Raw genomic sequence first — 23,643 nt, forward strand, 5'->3', positions numbered from 1 at the left:
ACTTCACGGGCCTATAAATCCCGGTCTTTTGATAGGCTTGCGTGGGGATATAGATCCAACACGTAGAGGCCCTTTGGAGAGTTTTAATGTCATGTAGAACGCCTGCTGGAACCCGTTCACAGGCGCAACAATAGACACCCGTGAACCGGTCGCAGCAGGCATTGGGACTATTGTAGAAGAAGTGAACAGTATACCGGTTTATGGATTGATGTTTGGGTGGACAATGAGACTGGGCTATTGTAAAAGAGGTCCGGACACCTGCCATAACAATGTAAACACCGTCATCGAGACAGGCGATGACTCGCCGCTTACTAGATGGGCCCCTGAAACTGCCGTCGTAAAGACGACCAGGAGCAACATCGGTGTGAGCGGCTCAGGGGTGTCGAGAGGTGTGCGCCGCTTTCTACTCAGTGGCTGTTAACAGCCACTGTGCCAACTCGCGTCTTATGCATCTTTCACTTCCACCCCTGGAGCATATAGCTCTAACGACTCCTCTCTGGACGGCCAATTAAGGCAAGCCAGAGCTGAGAGTCCTGCGGGTCTCCTTGGGGTCCACTCCGACCGACGAAGACACGCCGGAGACGGAGACCCTGACCGACTCTCGGGAGTACTCGGGTCCGTGGGGTCGTTACTCCCCAACAGCTCGCCACAAGCTGCCCTGCGGGCTTATTATTATTATTATTAATTCTTTATTTCAGATAAATTTTATCCATACAATTGTTAGTTTGGCTTATGACTACGTTATTTACTTACTACTACTACATTAAATAACTATTTACTTATTATTAGGTCAACCCAAAATTTCAGGAAGGTACAATCCACCCTCTCTGCTATGACCTTAAGTATACTGTTGTGACTGCCCCGCACCCGACACAACAGAGACGCTATTCGTTTACGCCGGATGGCATAGAAGTCATCAGTTCGTTCCGTGGCGAACATCCCTGAAGCGCTGCAGTAACGGGGCAGTCCCAACAGCATCCTGAAGGCGTCGTTGTATTGGATTCGGAGGGCGTTGTATGCCTTTTGAGTATAGTTGACCCATAGACTGCTCGTGTAAAATACTTGACAGTACGCCTTAAAAAGGGTAATTTTGACTTGTTTCGAACAGCGAGCAAATCTACGGGCCAACATGTTACTCCGCACCGCCAGCGCCCTCCTTTCCCTTTCAATGTCGAGGTCATCTTTCAAATTTTCACACAGGATGTGTCCCAAGTATTTAAATTGTGTAACTCTTTCCAGTGATTTACCATTCAGTTGTATTTTGTGGTACACGTTGGGATTCATCCTGTGTGACCTGAAAACCATGTATTCACTTTTACCGGCATTGTAAATAAGTCCATGTTTTTTCGCATATGACTCACACGTTTTCAGCATTTGCCTGAGAGCACATAGCGAGGGGCTCAGCAACACCATGTCGTCCGCGTAGCTAATATTATTGACGCTAACTCCATCTACATGACAACCCACATGCATGTTGCTGAGCTCCTCGATCAGACCGTTAACATACAAGTTGAAGAGCTTAGGGGAGGTCAACCCCCCCTGCCTCACCCCGCACTCCAACCTGTATGCTCCCGACAGTGAGTCATTCCATTTAACGTAGTTAAACTGATTATTGTACCAATACTTAAGAACACCTATGAGCTCACGTGGTACACTCGTGCTAGCTAGCTTATCCCACAGGATACCATATGACACCAGATCAAAGGCCTTGGAAAGATCCAGGAAGCATGCGTACACCGGTGTACTTCTGTCGGTATAGTACTTGACGGTGTGCTTTAGACTCAGAATGGCCGTCTCGGTTGACACCCCCTGCCTGAACCCAAACTGTGCATCGTGCAAGTCTAGGTATTTACCGAGACGGCAGTCAAGCAGACCGTCCAGCACCTTTGCTATAATTGTGGCCAATGAAATGGGTCTATAGTTTCCTTTATCAGAGAGATCACCGGTTTTGTTCTTAACTATTGGCACAACGATCGTTTTTAACATATCATGCGGCAAATACGAGTGACTAATACACATCGAATAGAACATGGCTAAGACTCTCGGCATGTGCGCACCAGCCATCTGCAGATGCTCGATGCTGAGACCATCATGCCCAGGTGACTTACCTCTAGTCATATGAGAAATTATATTTGACACTTCTTTGACAGTAAAACTTGTCACCTTGGCCTCCGGAGGAACCTCAGCATCGAGCGCCGGCAGCGTATGCCCCAACGGCGATTGCACCATAAAGTGGTTTTTAAACATATCCGCAATAGTTTTAGCATCACTATTTCCGTCAACAGCCGCCGGCAAGCCAGGTCGAATATTTAGGTCGTTTGTACATTTCCAAAATGTTTTAAAATCATTTTTTGACCGATGTAAGGCTATTGTGTCCATCTTAATTTGGTCTTGATGGTTTTGACACCATCTCAACCTAGATTTGAATAGCTTCCGACTTTCACACATTTCTTTATGCACATAACCTGTCATAGGTCTTCCATGAAGTACCCACGACTGGAACTTCAACCTGGCCCACCTGTGGGCATCGCTAACGTGTTTGTTCCAACCAGTTATATACCCCTTTTTTCTATTGACCGTCTTTTTGGAAGTACTTTTTGAGGCATCAGTTAATATATCTGTTATTTGTTTATATAACCGGTCTATTATCAAATGATGTCCATTATTACTACAAAAAATATCACAACAATTAGTAAATTCTGGAGGAAAATTTATATCTTTCAATTTTGTATTACATATTTCACGATATTTGGCTATTTGATCGGGCTGCCTAACACCCCACTTTACATTATTACACTTTGATTCACTAATTAAAACTTTTTGCATATTTACGTCCAAAACACATTCTAACTCAATTGGAAAATGGTCCGACCAGAAAACGTCGTTATGTATTTTTACCCCTCGTATAGTATTGAGGACACTTTCTGATACTAAACAGTGGTCCAACCACCGTTTCGACCCGTGAGCATCACTCATAAACGTGTAACTGTCCGAGCCTAGTCCTAACGTTATAATATCCGCACAGTATAGGCTTTGCTCCGCACAAAAAGTCAAAAGTTCCTTACCGAATTTTTCCCCTGGATGTGCATTATAATCACCCAGCACGAAAACAGATTCCACATCGTAATTCTGTATTATTGCACTTACTTCGCCGAGACACTGTGTAAACTCCGGTAGATTGTCACTTACGTCAACTGGCATGTAAACACTCATAATAACTAGGTGGTGATCTTTAACGCACGCTTTGATCGCAGCTATACGTGGATTACCGCACTCAATCACTGACACTGAATCAAACAGGTTATTACGCCACAGAAGCGCCACTCCTCCGTAGGGCCGCCCGCGCAAGATTCCCGCCGATGTGTCCACCGCTGAGGTACCCGTGTAACCGAAGTCCTTATGAATGGATCCTAGGTATCCTAGGTCGTGTTTTAACAACCACGTTTCTTGGAGAGCTACGACATCGGCGAACTCGCATAATGATCGTACACACTCGACGGATCGCTTAAGCGATTTACAATTAAATGACACTAGTTTGGTAGAATTTGCTTGACTTTTACTTCCCATTTATTTATGTTTAAATTTGCCTTCAGAAACAGTCTCCCGTGAATCCGGCCTACTGTTGTTTCTATAAACATACTTTTATGCCATTGTCATTTTTCATATCACTTTTCCGTTTAGGATTATTATCTAAACGTACATGTCAAAAAAGCAATAAATTATATGATTAAATAAATAGGTAAAAAAAAATGGGCCTTACCTATAATAAAACTATTCAGAGAGGTGACCAAGAGGTGACCCTCTACATTGTATGTAGATTATAAAAACATACAATCTTAACCACCCACATGATTGATATTTTTCAGTGACCTCTATTATTATGTGAAAATAAGGGTGACAGTGAGAGAATAGTATAGTGGGCCCAAGCTAAGTCTGCACCGCCTTTGATGTAACAAAGCGTGGAAGAGACATAAAGGTCAAATTTTCACAGAAATTGGCACACTTCGGCCTTATTCAGAAGAATCATAAACGTTTGTCAAATCTAACTAACCGTTAATAATCGTTTGTCCCTAACTGTCATTTTGAGAGCGAGAGAAAGAAAGAGAGAGAGAGAGAGAGAGATACTTAACAGAGGTTTGTGAAAGTGAAAGTTTTAAGAGATGTAATTTTAAGATTTGAACCCACTCTTAAGCCGATTCCTAGTTTTATTTATAATTTTAATTGTGGTGATTATAGCAAGATTAACTTGGAGCTATCTAAAATAAATTGGTACTCACTCTTTGAAAATAGTGATTTGACTGGCTGTGTTACTAAATTCTACGATATTTTAAATAAACTTATTAGTATTCACATCCCTAGGCGTAGGATTAATATGTCATCGTCTGTCCCGGTGTGGTACACCAAACCTTTAAGAAAGTTGCTTAGTGAAAAGCGTAAGTTTCATAGGTTATGGAAAAAATACCGTAATCCTTTGGACTACGAGACATTTAAAATATTACGTAAACGCGCAGAAAAAATGGAATTACAGTGCTACAACGGTTATATATCATACGCGGAAAACAAAATTAAATCACACCCGAATTATTTCTGGTCGTATATTAAGTCGATTAATACTAAAAATAAAATACCAAAGACTATGAAATATAAAGACTGCACGTCCTCAGACGGTGCAGAAATTTGTAACTTATTTAATGATCACTTCCACTCCGTTTTTGAAAAGTCAGATACTCATTTTCGAGTTGATACTCTGGTGCCACCAACTGAACCCTTAATTGACGCAAGTAACATATATATTAACCGTGCCATTGTCCATAGACTATTGAATAAAATCAATACCAACAAAGGTGCAGGCCCTGATGGTATTCATCCAATTTTTATAAAAAAATGCTCAGCGAACTTATCATCCCCACTCACTATTCTTTTCCAAAAATCAATTAAAACTGGTTGTGTTCCTGAAATTTGGAAAAAAGCTTTCGTAACTCCTATCCCCAAGGGTCAAGTTAGCCAAAATATTGAACAGTATAGGCCGATTTCAAAATTATGCCAATTTAACAAAATTTTCGAAAAGATAGTCACAAATGAACTGTCCCAAGTAGTCAAAAATCATATTAGCCTTAATCAACACGGTTTCTACAAAGGTCGTTCGGTAGACACTAACCTATTGACTTTCACTAGTGATATCTTAGTAGCGATGGATGGAGGCGCAAGTGTAGAGGCCGTGTATACAGACTTTGCCAAGGCTTTTGACAAAATATGTCACAATACACTTTTACTCAAGCTTTGGCACCTTGGAATACACGGAGACCTATTCCGCTGGATTAAATCATATATAGAGAATCGGAGCCAATGTGTTGTTCTAGCAGGCTACGCCTCTCAATGGAAGTCCATTGGTTCCGGGGTACCACAGGGATCTCATTTAGGCCCTTTACTGTTTACGCTTTTTATTAATGACATAGATAAATATATTAAAAATTCGAAAGTGCTGCTCTACGCAGACGATACAAAAATTTATAAGATAATTCATTCTATTGAAGATTATTATTTGCTCCAAGATGACTTAAAAAATCTAGAGACATTTTGTACCCAAAATAAGTTATTTTTAAACTTGAATAAATGTTATGTTATAAGTTTTTCTAAGAAAAAAAATAATCTTAATTATAATTTCACATTAGGCAACAATCGTCTGAGTAGAGTAACACAAATTCGCGATCTTGGAGTTATTATGGACTCAAAACTATCTTTTATACCTCATCTAGACTCGGTTATAAAAAAGGCGTACAAACAACTAGGTTTCATTTTACGATTAGGAAAGCCATTTAAAAATAGTGTCACTTACAAAATCCTTTTTAACAGTTTTGTCCGCAGCCACCTCGAATTTGCCTGCGCAGTTTGGAAACCCTACCATAATGTTCATAGTGATAGAGTGGAGCGAGTACAAAAGAAGTTTGTTAGAACCCTCGATTTTAGAACTGGTCATACTCACCTTAACTATAATGAATCTCTGACACATCATAAACTCCAAACTCTTGCTAGTCGACGAGACTGTGTAGACTCTGTCCTACTTTTCAAAATATTGAATAATGTGTTAGATGTCCCCTCACTACTACATCAAATACATTTGAGAGTTCCTCATAGACGTCAGCGCCAATGTCAGAAGAAAAAAATGTTTTCCATTCCCTATAGTAGAACATGCTATGTAAAAAATGTATTTATGAGACGTGTTTGTAAACTTTTTAACGAAAATGAAAAACTTTATAGTTTAGATTTGTTTAACTGTTCCATAAATTCACTAAAACGTGCTTTTCGGTAATTAATTAAGTATGTAATTTTTCATTACTTATGTCTCTTTCCGGTAATTTAATCAATACCCATTAATTTCACTCCGACTCTCGTGAGTATACCTATATGTTCAAACTAGTCTAGTACCTTATGTTTATGTTACTTTATTTTACAGACTGCAATTTTTATATATAATAAGGAAACTCCAGGTCTTAATTTAAGAAATATTTTTGTAAACCTATTTGTAAACGACTGTTTGTTTCTTCTTAAATAAATAAATAAAGTGTACAAGTTTTTTGAATAAGAGGTCTTTGGAAAGTCTGCTAAAGTGCGGGCGGGCAGGGCATTCAAGCGCTTTTATAACGCGCGTTGAAAAAGCTCTCGTGCGAATGGGGGCTAAAGGTGAGCGCCCACCAAAGATGAATTCGTGAACCGTGTGAGGGAAAAAATAGAAGGGATGTTTACAAAAACAACATAACTGCTTAGAGCGGTTGACACTTTTTTAAGAACATTGTTAATCGTTTCAGGTGTCAACCAGTGTAGTCAGGTATGTTGGTTTTGTAAACATCCCTTCTATTATAAGCACGAGCGCTTCTTACTGTCTCTGATGGATAGATACTCACCCTAATATTTAAACAATATCTTTCGGTTTATTATAATTATATTTATAAGCAATTCTTTAATTCGATTTGTATTGTGACGTGATCTTACGCCACAGTTTACGATGGATTGTTAGCTAAGTTAGCAACCATCCGGTGACTTATATATTTATGATTTATGATTATAACAAAATAAATGTTATTTTGTATACGATTTCTTTCAATACTGGCCTATCCCGTCCCGTTGAAATTTTCCGTCTTTTCATAAGTTTTATCTTAAACATAATAAAAAAATAATTTCACACCAACTATTATAAAAAACCGGCCAAGTACCTACGAGTCAGACTCGCGCACGAAGGGTTCCTTACCATTACGCAAAAAAATCACATTTTATGTATGGGAGTCCCACTTAATATTTATTATATTCTGTTTTTAGTATCTGTTATTATAGCGGCATAAGAAATACATCATCTGTGAAAAATTCAACTGCCTAGCTATCACGGTTCATGAGATACAGCCTGGTGACAGACAGACGGACAGCGGAGTCTTAGTAATAGGGTCCCGTTTTTACCCTTTGGGTTCGAAAACGATTCAAATAGCTGGAAACTCGCAATTTTTTTTATATTTTAATAAAAAACGACTTAATTGTTTTAATGTTATTTTTCGCTAACTTGTAAATGGAAATAACTCAAATAACGTATCTTGTGCAGAAAACACGCACAGGGCCCAGTTTTATAAAGTTACAAGTTACAGGTTACAAGAGTACAGGCTACAGGCACCTGTAATGCACTGTGAACGGCTACAGGTGTTTTATAAATACACATAAATAATTACAGTTGTAAAGAACCACGGTCAATCTCGATTACATGTGAAATCTACAGGTGTGAAAGACATCACTATTTTAAACAAAACCTGTGTCATAGATACTCGGTTCTCTACTAAATTATGTGTTTTTGTTTGCTGTAAAATATTAATTACTGGAAAAATGGCCAGAAATGAAGGAAAAATCGAGTGGTTGAGAGCGGCGTTCCATGCCAAGGATATACTTTTTGGGCCGTTTTCAGATTCAGATTAAGTTAGATTTAATGAAATATTTACGTAATAAGTAAATAACATGTATATAAGTAGGTACTCTTTCACATTCTTACATTAAAATGTATCGTTTCGGTAGCGGCTCAAAGATAAATACGGTGTGTATCGAAAATTATGAATAGTACACTTTACCATAATGTGAATGCACTATACTTATATAAAGAGACGAATGCTAATAAATCAACGACAAATATCGGCAATAATCCCTTTCCATTTCCTAGTAGATAAAATAAAACGAATCGTCAATAAAATCAATATCAAACATATTGTCACTTTATTTCCTATTTACTATATATTTCAGATACATTAACAAAAACTGATAAGGTCAGTGCATGGAAAAGTATGCATGCCCTGGCACAATCGTTGGCGTTGGTGCTTAACCAGTGGCGTAACTAGGGGGGGGTTGGAGGGGGCACGTGCCCCGGGCGCCATCCAACGGGGGGGCGCCAAAATGCACAAGACCTTTCGTTAGGAGGGAGGGGGGGGCGCAAATTCGGTGCCTGCCCCGGGCGCCATATCCTCTAGCTACGCCTCTGTGCTTAACAATAAAGAGTAAAGTTTAAAATCTCTCAGAAAACGAGTCTACAAGTAACTGCTGTTGTGCTGTTACAGGACTCAAGACGTATGTAAGTTTTTGTTACAAGTGTACCAATCTACATTTGTAATTTACAATTTTTTTATAAAACGCCTGTTCGATTATGAGTTTAAAACTATAAAACTCCCGTATTTTCGTCTATGGTTGAGCTACAGGCACTTGTACCTGTAACCTTTAAATTGTAACACAGTACTTTTATAAAACGCAAATTGTAAAAAACGGAGCAAGTGTTGCCAGTAAACGCCTGTAAACTTGTAACTTGTAACTTTATAAAACTGGGCCCAGGAGGCCCATTTTTTTGCTGTTTTTGACCAAAAATCTCATAACTTTTTTGCTCTACGACCTCAAGAAAAGCCGACTGGCTTGCGGCCGTACAAATGTGAAATAAATATTAGGGGACATCTTACACAGATTAGCCCCAAACTAAGCAAAGCTTGTACTATGGGTGTTATAATAGGCGACGATATACATACTTATTTAGATAACTACATACATACTTAAATATACATCGATTACAACCATGACTCAGGAACAAAGATCTGTATTATCATACAATCAATGCCTTTACAGTGATTCGAACCCAGGACCATCGGCTTCCCAGGCAGAGTCACTACCCACTAGGCCAGACCTGTCATCGAAATGCGCGCCGACTCCGCCTGGTCCGTGAGAATCGTACTTATTATGACTACGGGGGTAAAATTTCGTTTTTGGGAGGGAGAGCCAACAGGAGTGGGCATTTCTCCATACAAATATACTCGACTGTTTCCTGCGTGGGTTTTGATGCTAGAGCAATGTTTTTTCAACACAGATTAATATTGTATGATATGTGTCGGACCGTTTTGATATTTTTGTTTTTTTAGGCGCTAGAGCCCTTCAAAAATGGCCAAAATGGCCTCATTGACTATGCCGCAATGAGAGGCGTAGTATTCAAAACTGATATCAATTAGCCAAAAAAGCAAAACGGTCCGACACAGATAATTTCATAATCATTTAGATTTCCAAGTTTGGTTAGGATTGGTTAAGTTTTGGAGGAGGAAACAATCGAGTACGAAACCTCGATTTTTGTGATTTTTACGCAGGATTTTTCGCCTTGTCCTTATCGCACTAGTTTTAGGAGCCGCTTCCGTTACCGAGATGGGTATATTTACCTAAAATATTTAAAACTCACCTCCTGTTTCATCTTAAGTACAAAGCTAAAGGCTAGGTATCAGCCATTTTGAATTTTCAATTTTTTGTTCAATCGTGTCGAAAATAATTAGATGTCTATGAATTTACACTACACAATACTTTTTGGTGAACCGCGAGTTCTCAGTTCGGGTCGAACTACTAGATTATTATTTAATATATTATTTGATATATCTATACTTAATTGTATTACTCGCAAATAGGTACATTAATTTATTGATACCAATCAATTTATATAATAATAACTGATTACCATAGCAAAACGTTGGGTATAAAGCGACCTTTAGTAATCACTCAAAACGGCAGTTAACACAACCATTGAGCCGAAACATTACAAGTACTTGCCAAATAGCAAACTGGTTACAGCATTTAAATTCCGAGCATAAATCATATGAGGTTTGTTTTATTAGTAAATTGAATAGGACGGGCCTGGGAGCCTACCGCGAACCACGTTCGACGTGTTGCCTCTCTATCGCACTTGTAAATTCGTTGGTAAGTGTGACAGGGAGGCAACACGACGAACGTGGGTCGCGGTAGGCCCTCTGGAGGCTCGCCAGGAGCAACAGTTGTGCTGTTAATAGGTTGGCAGGCGGTCCAATGGGTACTAGTACGATACAAGGAAATTAGAAAGCGATTTGGGAGACAATAGGTTTACACTTATGTTCCTGAAAACAGGGAATCCTATACTGCCGTATTCGAACTTCAGGATATTCACAAGAGACGACACGTACTAGATCCATTCTAGATACGCAGAGATGTGACTTATTTGAAATACTTGTAATGCAAATACAAAATGCAAAATACCTATTTTGTATTTTGTATTTAAATACCTTTTGAAGAAAACTATTTTGTATTTTATTTGAAATAGTTTTTGGGACCTATTTTCTGTTTTCAAAATACAAAATACTTTATAGTAGGTAGATAATGTAGGTAGGAGTTACAATCTCTTCTGATGTTACAATCCTGGCAACTCTCTCATTCTTTTAACATGGAACTATTGAATCTGTTTAGTAACGTCGCACATGACCACAAGCGTAGCGAGTGGTTAAAAAATTGGAATCTTGAGTCTTGCGAGGGTTTCAAGGCACGAGAGGAGAACAAACTTTTCTGCCCTGGTGAAACACAAACGAGACGTTTTCATCACACTAACGAGAGGCATTATACTGTAAAACATTACAAATTAATGCTTTAAAAGTTGGCCGTTGAAAACCATCATCCATACCTACATCCTACCGGTTAATATGAGCAAACAACTAGAAAATTTCACTTTAGATAGGGGATTGATTTCAAAGAATAAAGAGAGTCTTTTCAACTCGGAAATTCCGAGTAATACTTTTTAATTCAGACTAGGTATTCACTGCTCAGAGTATCTTTTATCGCAAAGTATTTGTATTTTTAAAAAGTATTTTGAAAATACCTATTTCGTATTTTGTATTTAAATACAAATTCAAAAACTATTTTGTATTTTGCATTTGAAATAGTATTATCAAGGAAGTATTTGTATTTTGTATTTAAATACTTTTTTTAAATTATTTTTCACATCTCTGTTTTTAAGATACGTTGTAGTTTAGATATCAACTAGTTCTCAGCTAGTGCAGCGCAATTCGGGCAACCAAAGTCAATTTTACGTCAGATAGAGTAAGATATCTATTAGATGTGAATTGGATCTCTAAGTCATATCCTGTGGAAATCGTTCAAGAGTATCTCCAGAATTGCGCAAATGTCAAATTTGACAGGTTAGATCTTAAACATATCGTTATCGTATCTTGGTGAGTGATGTCTAATAGATGTCTATTTCATAATCCGAATCGGGCCCATAGTCTGTATCTTTAGGTATTTAAATAAAAGTAAACCAACAATTTGTACATTTTCGGGTAGTAGCAACATTTATTTTATTGGTTAACCAACCAAATATAAAATCGCCTGGATTAGTCAGTGAACGACCCGACTTCAACCTACATTATTTGATCATGTAGGTAATGTTTTCATCTACCCTCAAGCCCTTTTAAGCCATTTGTGTAATGACGTTAAAACTTGATAGTAAAATGATGGCGGTAGGTAAGCATAATATAATCAGCGCGTGTCGATAGCTTAGTATAGATTAGAGCACGCGCTGATTCAGTTGAGATGTTGTATGTGTCGCCGCAGATTAGAAGCCCCCTCCAGACTATGCGCGTGAATCGCGGGCGAAGCCGCGAACGCGAGTGTGGAGTTGATTTCGCTGTCTACGAAAATCGACGCCACACTCGCGTTCGCGGCTTCGCGCCGCGATTCGCGCACGAGTGTGGAGGAGGCTAGAGATGTGATGTAAAGATAACAGGATGTATAAAACGCTTAGGTATGATTGAATAAATTAGTCTAAGATTACCAGTTAACAAACACGCGTATTCGGGAAACGAGATAATCACAAGATCTAGAGACGATATAGAGATCAACTAGATTTACATTAGATATCGACTAGATGTGACTCCGACTCCGGAAATCCGAATAGGCCTGTAAGTTATAACTTGTCCAAATCGTTCAAGAGGACCTCCAGAATCGCGGAAACGTCAAATTTGACACATCTATCTTACAAATATCTTTAAATTATCCATATCGTAACTTGTTGAGGTCTAGTAGTGATCTAATTCATTTTCCGAATCGAGTCGGGAGTCTTTTACTCACTCTACCCAGTTCCTCTAAAGTGGTGACCACGACGTGATAAAAATAAAAAATAAAAATTATTTTAGTCTTTTTAGCGCATTGAAATAAAAACTTGGTTTGAAATACTTTTAATTTTTACTTTTAATTTATTTTAGGATTTAATTCAAAGAAATGTCTCGCTACGTGTGAGCGCAACGTAGCAAATAAACCAAAGTGCTACGCCGACTCTACGACTTGCTACGTGTTTCTACAACATCTTCGCTATTCGAAAACGATTTGATTTAAGGCAGGCTGCAATCTGCGCCTTCCGACTTCTTATTCTGACAATAAATATATTTCCACCATTTTTAGTGTGAATAAATACTTAGTTTAAAATACGAGTATTATAACTACCTATATAATCCTAACTCACTAGAGTAGATACGATCAGCCGTATTCGAACAATGATATATTGAAACGATATGGATTAGATATTTCAGTGTCAAAAGTGACGTTTTTGTTTGAAGAAATATCAATTTTGACACTTGTTTGACACTGACATATCTAATCCATATCGTTTCAATATCTAGTATTTGACGTATCTCATTGTTCGAATACGGCTGGATTAGTCGATTCATAATAACATTTAAAATAAATAATTATCTAAATAAGTATAAGTAATCGGGATATTAAAGGGTCAAAAATCTTTTAACTTAGTGTTAAGGTTATGTGCGTCTTTTCTGTAACATCATAAAATAAATGAAATTTACAGCCTAATGTTTTTGAGTACTGGATCCATATAAGCATGTTCAAACTTTCTACAGTTTCTACTTCGTAAAAGCTACCTATAATCAAAAACTTGGTTAAATGTACCAAAATCGTTAACTTTCGTTAAAGACGCTAGTTTTCCTGAACGTATTTCACCTTAAAATATTCTTATGTTTTCCAGAGTATATTTTTCATTCAGAATAGGCCGCAGAATAGAAGGCGACAATCATACCGCGCCTCGCTACCCGCTTTAACATATCGGCTTTTGCACTTCAATGATATTGGTTCTGCCAGTAGGAATGTGCATTCAACTAAATATTACAGGAAATTTTTGATGTTTGTCATTATTTTTCCATTGAAATTTGGAGGTAGATTCTAATTTAACAATTTCTGAACAGGTTTTGATATGACGTTGACAATCGTCTTGCGGCCCGGTTTGAACTTTACAGGGGCCCAGACCCACTGATTAATTGGTTGGTTAACACGGTATTGGCCTGTCAGTTGTTCGGAACTGTCAAAATTTTGTTCTAACCGACAGGCCGATACCGTCCGGCGGACTGTTAATCACTGGGCCCCTTAAGATACGTCAATTAATAGATCTAGAAACGATATGAATTAAATATGTCAGTGTCAAATGTGACGTTTCTTCAAACAAAAACGCCACTCTTGACACTGACACATCTGATCCATATCGTTTCTAGATCGATTAATTGACGTATCTTATAGTTCGAATTGGGCAGTTGGTGATTGGCGTGCTTCTGACGCGCGAGTTTCACTTAATTTTGTCTTGTTATAGAATAGAATTGATTTATTCGTAAGCACAAACAATCGGTACAATACATTATATAAAAGAAAACACAAAATAAGATTAAAGTGCCACGAAATGGCCCCATCTCAGCATGTTGCTGGTGGCTTCCAGTGCTGATCTTCCGATTATCAATTTCAACTTTAACACGTTCAGTGCCAGTGATCTCTAGGCGGGTTATCCATTCGTAAGCACTTTTCGCTACAATACGGGAAAAACGCGTTAATAATTATGTATATAAATCGGCTACAGGCGTAGAGCGTGGCTGGCGCTGGCAGGCGTGTCTCACTCCGCGATTTCGTCGCTTTGCTACAGGTAGCTAAAAGTACATCCATTCGGCCCCAATTTTGGGGTTTGCTATAAGCCGCGCGTGGCGCTGTCGCCACCTAGCGGCCATATCTGTGCTGACCTTAACAGACGCGTTTTGTTAGAGAGTGAATCTTCTGTACTTAGTATTATTATTTATTCTGTGGCGCTGGCAATGATTGCGTGATCACTACATATTTTAATAGCATTTTTTTAAAAGGGTTAAGATGTGTTTACCTACCCCTCAATCTCCTCATTCAAAATTCATATTTTCTTCTCAAGTCCACCTTCCGCAAAAAAAGAATTCTGTTTCTTTCTTCATAATGCCACCCGATTAAGCTAAAATTTACGGTGTGGCCTACATTTCTTTTTTAGGCTCCTTATCAAGTAAAAGCACGGTATAACAATAGCATAGAGTTTCTTTTGAACAAAGTAGTTAATTACCCTGAATGTTGCGTGTATTACCCGCATAAAGTTGTTTTCTTTTCAAACACACGTTAATTTTCCTGACGTTTTAAATGCGTGTAGTTATGGCATACGAAAACGTAGTTACGTGAACTAGCTGTCCGAGTAAAATCTTGACCTATTACTTTAGTTCTATTTGGTAACACAGTGTGGATCTTTTATGACATAGGTAAGTAGTTAAGTTAAGAATCGACGCACTCGAAATATGCTCCCGTAGTCGAACTTCAAAATAGGTATTCAAAAGAGAAAACACGTACTAGATATCCATTCTAGATACGTTATAGTTTAGATATCAATTAGTTTTCATTTGCAGCGCAATTCGGGCAAGCAATGTCAATTTTTCGTTAGATAGAGTAAGATATCTATTAGATGTGAATTGGATCTCTAAGTCATATCCTGTGAAATCGTTCAAGGTATCTCCAGAATCGCGCAAATGTCTGACAGGTTAGATCTTAAACATATCGTTATCGTATCTTGGTGATGTCTAAAAGATATCTAATAGATGTCTATTTCAAAATCCGAATCGGGCCCATGGTGTTAGAGACGAATGCTGTATCTTGGACACAACACCGTACAAACGTCTCCATACTTGAAGAACTCAAGAGACACTGACCTTAACTACTCGTACATTTTTCTTGAAAACGATTTGCATTAAAGTACCTATGTATTTAGCTTCTTGCTTTCAAGCTTATAGCCCTTTTGTTAATTTGCTGGTCTAAATACACCAAGTAAATAAAATTTACCTTGTCTCGTCTCACAATACCTATACAAAATCGGTAATAAATTCCTTTGTATCCGTTTATTGCAAGAATAGCTATCTATCCGATAACAAATCTTACTTTTGCATGCAAAGAAAGAAATTGAAACCTATCGAATTGAATTGCATATTTTGTATTGAATTGCAAAATATGCAAGAAGGCGTTAATACTGCTAGTATGCCGATATCTAAAAGGAAATATTTACATTATATTTTATTTGTATTCAGATTTTCGTATACCTACGGAGGGAGTGCGAGCATATGGCGCAGTACAGCGCCATTTGTTTTCGTATACCTACGGAGGGAGTGCGAGCATATGGCGCAGTACAGCGCCATTTGTTTTCGTATACCTACGGAGGGAGTGCGAGCATATGGCGCAGTACAGCGCCATTTGTTTTCGTATACCTACGGAGGGAGTGCGAGCATATGGCGCAGTACAGCGCCATTTGTTTTCGTATACCTACGGAGGGAGTGCGAGCATATGGCGCAGTACAGCGCCATTTGTTTTCGTATACCTACGGAGGGAGTGCGAGCATATGGCGCAGTACAGCGCCATTTGTTTTGGCTGTCCAAATAAGGGGCAGGTTTTTTCTTAGTACCTCTTTCATCATCTTCCTCGCGTTGTTCCAGCATTTTGCCACGGCTCATGGGACCCTGGGGTCCGCTTGGCAACTAATCCCCAGAATTGGCGTAGGGACTACTTTTTACGAAAGCGACTGCCATTTGGCCTTCCAACCTAGAGGTTAAACTAGGCCTTATTGAGATTAGTTCGGTTTCTTACTTTTCTTAGTACCTCTTTATTACAATCAATTCTTCGAAACGTTTCGCTTACGTAATTAGACTTCAAAATAATCACAAGAGACGACACGTACTAGATCCATTCTAGATACGTTATAGTTTAGATATCAACTAGTACTCTTTTGCAGCGCAATTCGGGCAACCAATGTCACTTTTACGTTAGATAGAGTAAGATATATATTCGATGTGAAATGGATCTCTAAGTCATATCCTGTGGAAATCGTTCAAGAGTATCTTCAGAATCGCGCAAATGTCAAATTTGACAGGTTAGATCTTAAACATATCGTTATCGTATCTTGGTGATGTCTAAAAGATAAAGAGGGCCCTAACTTTACTTAACGCGAGCTATCTCAAATATATTTTTATACAACACTGAATAAAATATGATCTATCGAGCACACATTAACGTGATTTAATTAAGATCAACAGCTATATACAATGTCAACCAATGTAAGTACGTACGTACGTAACGTACGTACGTATGTAACGTACGAACAGTAAACTTTACTGCTTGGTTCGATAGGTTCGATCATATGGAACTGTTTAAAGCATTAAACGTTAATGCAATTTCAATTGTTTTAAACGATTTTTTTTCTCAGTGAAATCTCTGAAAAAACAGACTCGCGGAAACCTCCGATAAATCATTTTATGTTTCTTGTTTGCTCGAAACGTGAAAGAAAAGGACAGCTAGACCAATTTGTCTACGAGGCTTAAAGTGAATATACAAGTATTGTTCCAAAGTTGGGTAATTAGAAAACTGTTTGATTAAGTTAGCTTGGATCGCGTGAGTATGACTTTGGATTTATTTTTAATTAATTTGTAATTGAACTTAAAAACTCTGTTCGATTTATCTACTAAGTAAATTAAACATTTGTGAGTATATTTCTTTAGCTTTTTAAACTGTACCCAACCCTAATAAATAAAAAGAAAAATAATTTGGGTTGTAATTTTTAATGACTCGTTAAGGGCATTTAAGATATGTACATATTATTATTTACTTCTATGTATATAAGTATGTATTTATCTATATACCATAGTACAAGCTATGCTTAGTTTGGGGCTAGGTCGATCTGTGTAAGATGTCCGCAATATTTATTTATTATTTACTACATAGGTTTTGAAGTCAATATCTTACGTTTTTAGTTTTTAGGGTTCCGTACCCTAAGGGTAAAAACTAACACTTGTCTATCCGTCTGTCATCAGGCTGTATCTCATGAACCGTGATAGCTTTCGCGTGACGGAAATATTTACGGCTCTTTTTACTGACCCAATAAAAAAATCCACAACCTATCTATAGGCGGAATTCGCTAGTTAATGATTTCGGCTCCAAAAATCCTTTCTCTTCCAATTAAAGTCTCACTGGCGCTAATGGGTTTGCGGCTTCCATCTGTCGTGTCGGAGCCGTGACGGAGTCGTATCGGCGCCGTCACGCACGCGCGTCGTCTCGCGGAGCGGAGCGACGCCCACTACTTTAGCTTGGAGTTATAATCCGCGCGCGAAATACTGGTGCGACGATTGTCTTTTAAATAATTGTTAGCTGAATTTTATTCGGCTATGTATTTGTATGTTCGAAGACAGGGTGAAATAGAAGCAGCTCGTCGAGGCTTCGGTGAAGGCATTTCAAGACAGGCACGAACTTCAGTAATGAAGAACACGAAGAAGAAGATCTATTTGTATTTATTTGTGTGATTTTTGTTTTACTTATTTATGAACTAATAACGGATTGATACCTATTAATGTACTAGCGACCCGCCCCGGGTTCGCACGGGTTACACAACACCTTAACAAATTAGGTATACCTCTACCTAAACCTTCCTCAAGAATCACTCTATTGATAGGTGAAAACCGCATGAAAACCCGTTCAGTAGTTTTTGAGTTTATCGCGAACATATAAACACACAAACAGACAGTCGCGGCGGGGGACTTTGTTTTATAAGGTGTAGTGATAATATCGAAAACTTGCTATAATTGCTATAAGCAAATTAAAATTAGAAATCTATGCACACCCTTTTTGCAGTCTACTCGTTGGTTTTATGTTGCATAATTACTGCACAGCTTCGCGTTTGCATAAGTACCTATTTCGGAAAAATGTGGTCATTACCAACAGTAATGACAAGACTTTACATTATCTTTGTTGTATGCGTTATTAATCAAAACGAAAGTAAAAGTTTTATGTTCTGACCACTGAAACAGCCTAATAAAATCAATGACCTTGGGAAATCCCCTTCGCGAAAATCGCACTCCAATTCCCCGTAGCAAGTATGTTCGGCTTTCGGGTCTCGCTCCTGCCCTGCGCAGTCGGAGGGCGCGCGGGGTCCGGGGAGCCCGATTCATGTTTACGCCCGTCGTGGCGTCGTCAGCTGTTCGCGGGCCATGAATGTGCCGCGCCCGCGTCGCAGCCATCGATTGACTGATACCTGAGCGAAGCCCGAGCCACGTGCGGCCCGACAGTGCCGCCTCTCCCGCCGGCCTGACCGCGCGTCCCGCCGCGTACGCCCCGCACATGTGACGATACACCAACCTCAATGGATTACCAAAGGTGACCAGTCCGCACCAACAACTCGACTCCCACCGGTAAGCGATTATCGAACTTTGTTTATGTCAAATAAACACGCAAATTAGTTAGTAAATAATGCCTTTTCCAATAGTTCCCGATCGGCTGCGCTCTGTGCTATTTACCAGGATATCATTAGGATTTTTCTGAATTTTATTGTTATCGATTTATCAAATTCGGTTTACGTAACCGGCTTCCCAATCAGCTCGTGATTATCTTAGGTGAGCGTCCCGTGTTACATAAAATAACTGTCATGTCACGACCTACGTATATTGGATCTTCGTTCGGTTCAGATGTCACCTTTACGATGGCGGATGCGACATGTAAACTCACGGTATCTACGAATAAAGATCGGGGAATAGATACTTAGCAACAATCCAGATATAACTATAATTGTAAATCAATTTGTATTATTTTGATAGTTACCTATTTCGTGAATGCCTTATTTGGTTTCTAAGACAATGTTTATAACAAAATCTCGTTTGTTTATACATATAACCTAGCAAGTTGTGTGAAGTGTTGTTATTTGAAATTTCGTACGGTATGACCCTAAGGTGTCTTCAAGCAATGAATAAACAGGGCATTCGAAGGTCAGCAGCAAATAGCTCCAAGAGTGTATCATTTGTGTATTGTATTTTATGAGTTTTATGACCATTTACCACATTGTTGATTGTGAAAATTCCTAACAGCTCTAACAAACACTATAATTTGTCTGATAATATGAATGGTTTAATTTCTGCCTAGTTTTTTTATACTTAAGTATTACAATACAATACAATACTCTTTATTGCACACCTCACATACACGTAGTTCACATACAAGTATTTTTAGAATCTTTAAGATCAACCTCGATGTTGTTAATTACAATTTAAAGAAAAAACCAGACAAACGTGTACACAACACCATGTTCTGTATGTAGAAAGACAAATCTAGGTACCTACACCTATACATAGAAAGTTAACTTTGCCATCCTTCCATTTTACTTCATTTATACAGAAATAGATTCTCCGACTGACGTTATTGGAAGAAGATCAGCTGCATAATGTCTGTGTTTATTTATTTAATAACAAAAACAAAAATGCCTATATGCTCTTCTACTCCATGGTAACTATTTAGTTACAATGTGTGATGGTGTTTATTTAAAGACCCTCAATACAACAATACGATTTGAAAAATAAGTACATATGTTTTACACTTTACTTCTCTGAAGTTACAAATTAGATCTCACTTTTCATTCATTTTTACATCACTCACACGGCTCACACCTCGCTCGAGCAAGATGCCTATGCTGCGAGATTTAACAGATTTTTAAAGATTGACGGCCCAATCCACCCAATTGACAGAATTTTAAAAATGCTAATTATAAGATGCTAATTGCAAGATGAAATTGGTGCTGTGACATCTTATAAACATTGTTCGAATTGGACCGAGAATGTTGTTTGATATATTATATCGAGGTAGAGTGCTGAGATTAGTTTGTACTCCATACACGTACGAAATTTAGCAGCATGCTACGGGCTACGGGCGTAGAGCAGTGCGTGCAATGATCGATGCTAGACGTAGGTGTCTATAGAATATTTTTATATAAATCGATATACTGTCACCATTGTTTACCTATCCTGCCTAAGTAAAATCTGTCACGCAGCATTATAACAATAATCGTTCGAAAAACTGTTGAATAACCTGTTTTAATCCTTTATAAGGCATAAGGGTGTCAGGAATTATGCAAAATTGAACTCTATCACTTTGAAATAAAGTTCAAAATCAGATGGGAAATATATTCCCTCTGCCTTATAAAGGCTTAATTTGTAAGTACTTTTTTTTCTTATTGCACAAAAATAAGAAAAAAAAACGGTTTTCGAGTGTAGGTCTACAATCGTAGCACAATTGATAAAAAACGGAAGCAACAGAAAATACATTTGTGTAGAATTTTAACAAAAGTGTTATCCCTTTTTGAACCTTAGAGTCACAATAAAAGGATTAGGTATATATACCTCAACATATATTTTTGAACCTTCAACAATCAAAAGGCTTTCACCCTTTACCAGGCCAAGGGATATATATTTCCCACATACGGCACTTCAAGCATGGGTTCTATTTTTAATGAGTAAGACTGACATTCGATTGTTATTTTGAAAGTTCAGTTCAGCCGGGTAAAGGATTAAAACAGGGACCGTCACCGGTATCATAAAAATAAAAATATCACATAGCATTCACAATATTTCTTTGATATCCTAGAGTATTTAGGTAAGGATAATGATAGATCAGATTAGCTAAAAATGCAAAATATACATAAACAACCGATACCAAAATTGAATATACCGGTTAATTTGTATGAAAAATATACCGGTATTATATCCCTGCTTTAAAGCACCCTAAATCACGAGATAACCTTCCAGCAGTTGCATCCTTCGCACGCATGTGACGCAAGCTTCCTTGACCTAGCGCAGGGCCGGAATACCAAGCAGCCGTAAACTTGCAATCGGGCGCCATTTGTTTACTTTAGAACTGTACGTGGTTAAATATTAAACAATACTACTTTATACAATACCGGTCTGATTCGAACTTTAGGATACGTCGAAAATTTGCTAAAGATACGACATAATCATAATCATAATCATTTATTCGATGCAATCCATGGTGACATGGATCGGATATGTATTTTTTACCTCTATCAGTTTATGAGACTTCCCATTACTACGATTAGGTACAGTCACCTGCAATAGTATGTTACACAACGAAGGCGGCAAAAATATCTGACACGATCTTATTTATAGAGCCATAAGAGCGTGTCACATATTTTTGCGGCCTTCGAAGAGTAACATATTATTGCAGGTGACTGTACTTATATTGAAACAATGCTGACCGATAGTTATTATTTTATCTACCTACTTACTTGTATTTTTACACACAATAACATGTCAATATAATTATATTTGAAATAAGTAAAGGACAGAAAAAATAGGGATAGGTACCTACTTACTATCCCACTCGTTTAAATTGCTTTTAGAAGATAGTTTGATACTCAAGAACTTAAGCTTGGTATATATCTTTATTTATTAATCAAAAATAAATTAATATATTAAAAAAAATACAAAATTAATACCTTAAAACCTAAAACTAAATTGCTTTTTGCTTTTCTTATCTTATACGCAAATAAAGTTCATCTAGATAATTCTAACATATTGGATTCCACCGATGTTACCTAACAAATTAAAACTCCGTGAAATTAATTGTATAAAACAAAAAACTTAGCAAGAAAACTGAAGGGTAATAGTACATTTCGATGCTAGTGCGGAAGGTATGTCATTACTTCACGAGTACCGAGATATCGGTCGGACGAGTGAAGAATGACATTTCCGCACGTGTATCGAACGACGTTTTTTAATACAGTTGCGAAAAAAATAAGAAAAACATTGTTAATCGTACACTAAACAAAAGTGGTAACAGTGACAGCTCGGTTAGACGTTGTCTTTAAGTATATTATATCTATGGGCGTTTGGCAGCTATTCCGTTCCATTCAGTCAACTTATTAAGAACGGAATTGTCAATATTGAATATTAAAAAATAAACGTGTTATAATGATGAAGAGGTAAGTAATTAAATATGAAATATGTAATATTTTTCGTATTCTTAGATTAACGGTAGGTTTTTATGCTGATTACGACGTTTAAAGGAAACTAATATTAACACTCATCAATAAGTAGTCGTGAATTGGAACAAGTATAAATTTAAAAAAATTGGAAAAGTAAAAAGCACTAGTTCGAGATAACCAACTTTCCGCACGCTAAACAGCTACGTAAAGTAGCACTTTTTGAGCAACTGTATTAAAAAATGATTTAAAACATTCACGCTGCCAACAAAATTGTATTTCCGTCCGGCACAAAATGAGAGATAGGACACATACATAATTGATGAAACGACTTTACCGTATCAATTATTGGCTGCCATTTTCCACAGATGAATACAGCGGCTCATTTCGCGTATTCATGTACTTTTATGTTTGTTTGAATTGTTGGTGGAATTAAGCGATTATCCCACTCGGGCCGGGGCCACAATGGGTACTCGTAGCTTCGCGAAACATAAATTTCCTTTTAGGATACTGTAGCTCAAAAGTAATTCCTAATGTAGCGTGCGTGACCCTCTTCTCTCTATCTTTATGATATACGGATGTGTTAGTTGGGGAAGCTGCAGTACGTACGTTTTCTACACTGCTGTTTCGTACGGGAATAAGTTTAAGAGGCCAGACAGCTTTAGAGACTATTCATAATTAATTATAATCATTCATTTAGCTGTAGAGGCAAGTCTGTGGGTTTGAATGTGTTTGTATATGCTTATATTATTTTTCTCATTCGCGAAATTATTATTTATCGTTACCTACATGATCAAGCAAGGAGTAAAAACGAATGCGTGAATCGTAATAGCAAACTTTCGAGCGATACCGGATTCCGACACATCGGAAGGAAGGATCCCAAAGATTCCAAGCGATATCTTACCGTACAAATCGTTCTGCCATTTTTTTTGCCGGGGAAAACGTGCACAAAGTTGCACTTTACACTCACTACCTACATACAAATCCAATCTGTAATGACGACACAAATACATAGAAAATGACACTGGTCAAAGACTAACCTTGCACACCTCGATCTCTTTTTGTGTACGGACGAGTCAATACGCGCACTGCACACACTAGGGGCCCGATTAGGATTTTGAAATAGATATCTATTAGATATCTTTTAGACATCACCAAGATACGATAACGATATGTTTAAGATCTAACCTGTCAAATTTGACATTTGCGCGATTCTGGAGATACTC

Source organism: Cydia fagiglandana, chromosome 9, assembly GCF_963556715.1.
Source record: "Cydia fagiglandana chromosome 9, ilCydFagi1.1, whole genome shotgun sequence".
In the NCBI taxonomy this organism is placed as follows: domain Eukaryota; kingdom Metazoa; phylum Arthropoda; class Insecta; order Lepidoptera; family Tortricidae; genus Cydia; species Cydia fagiglandana.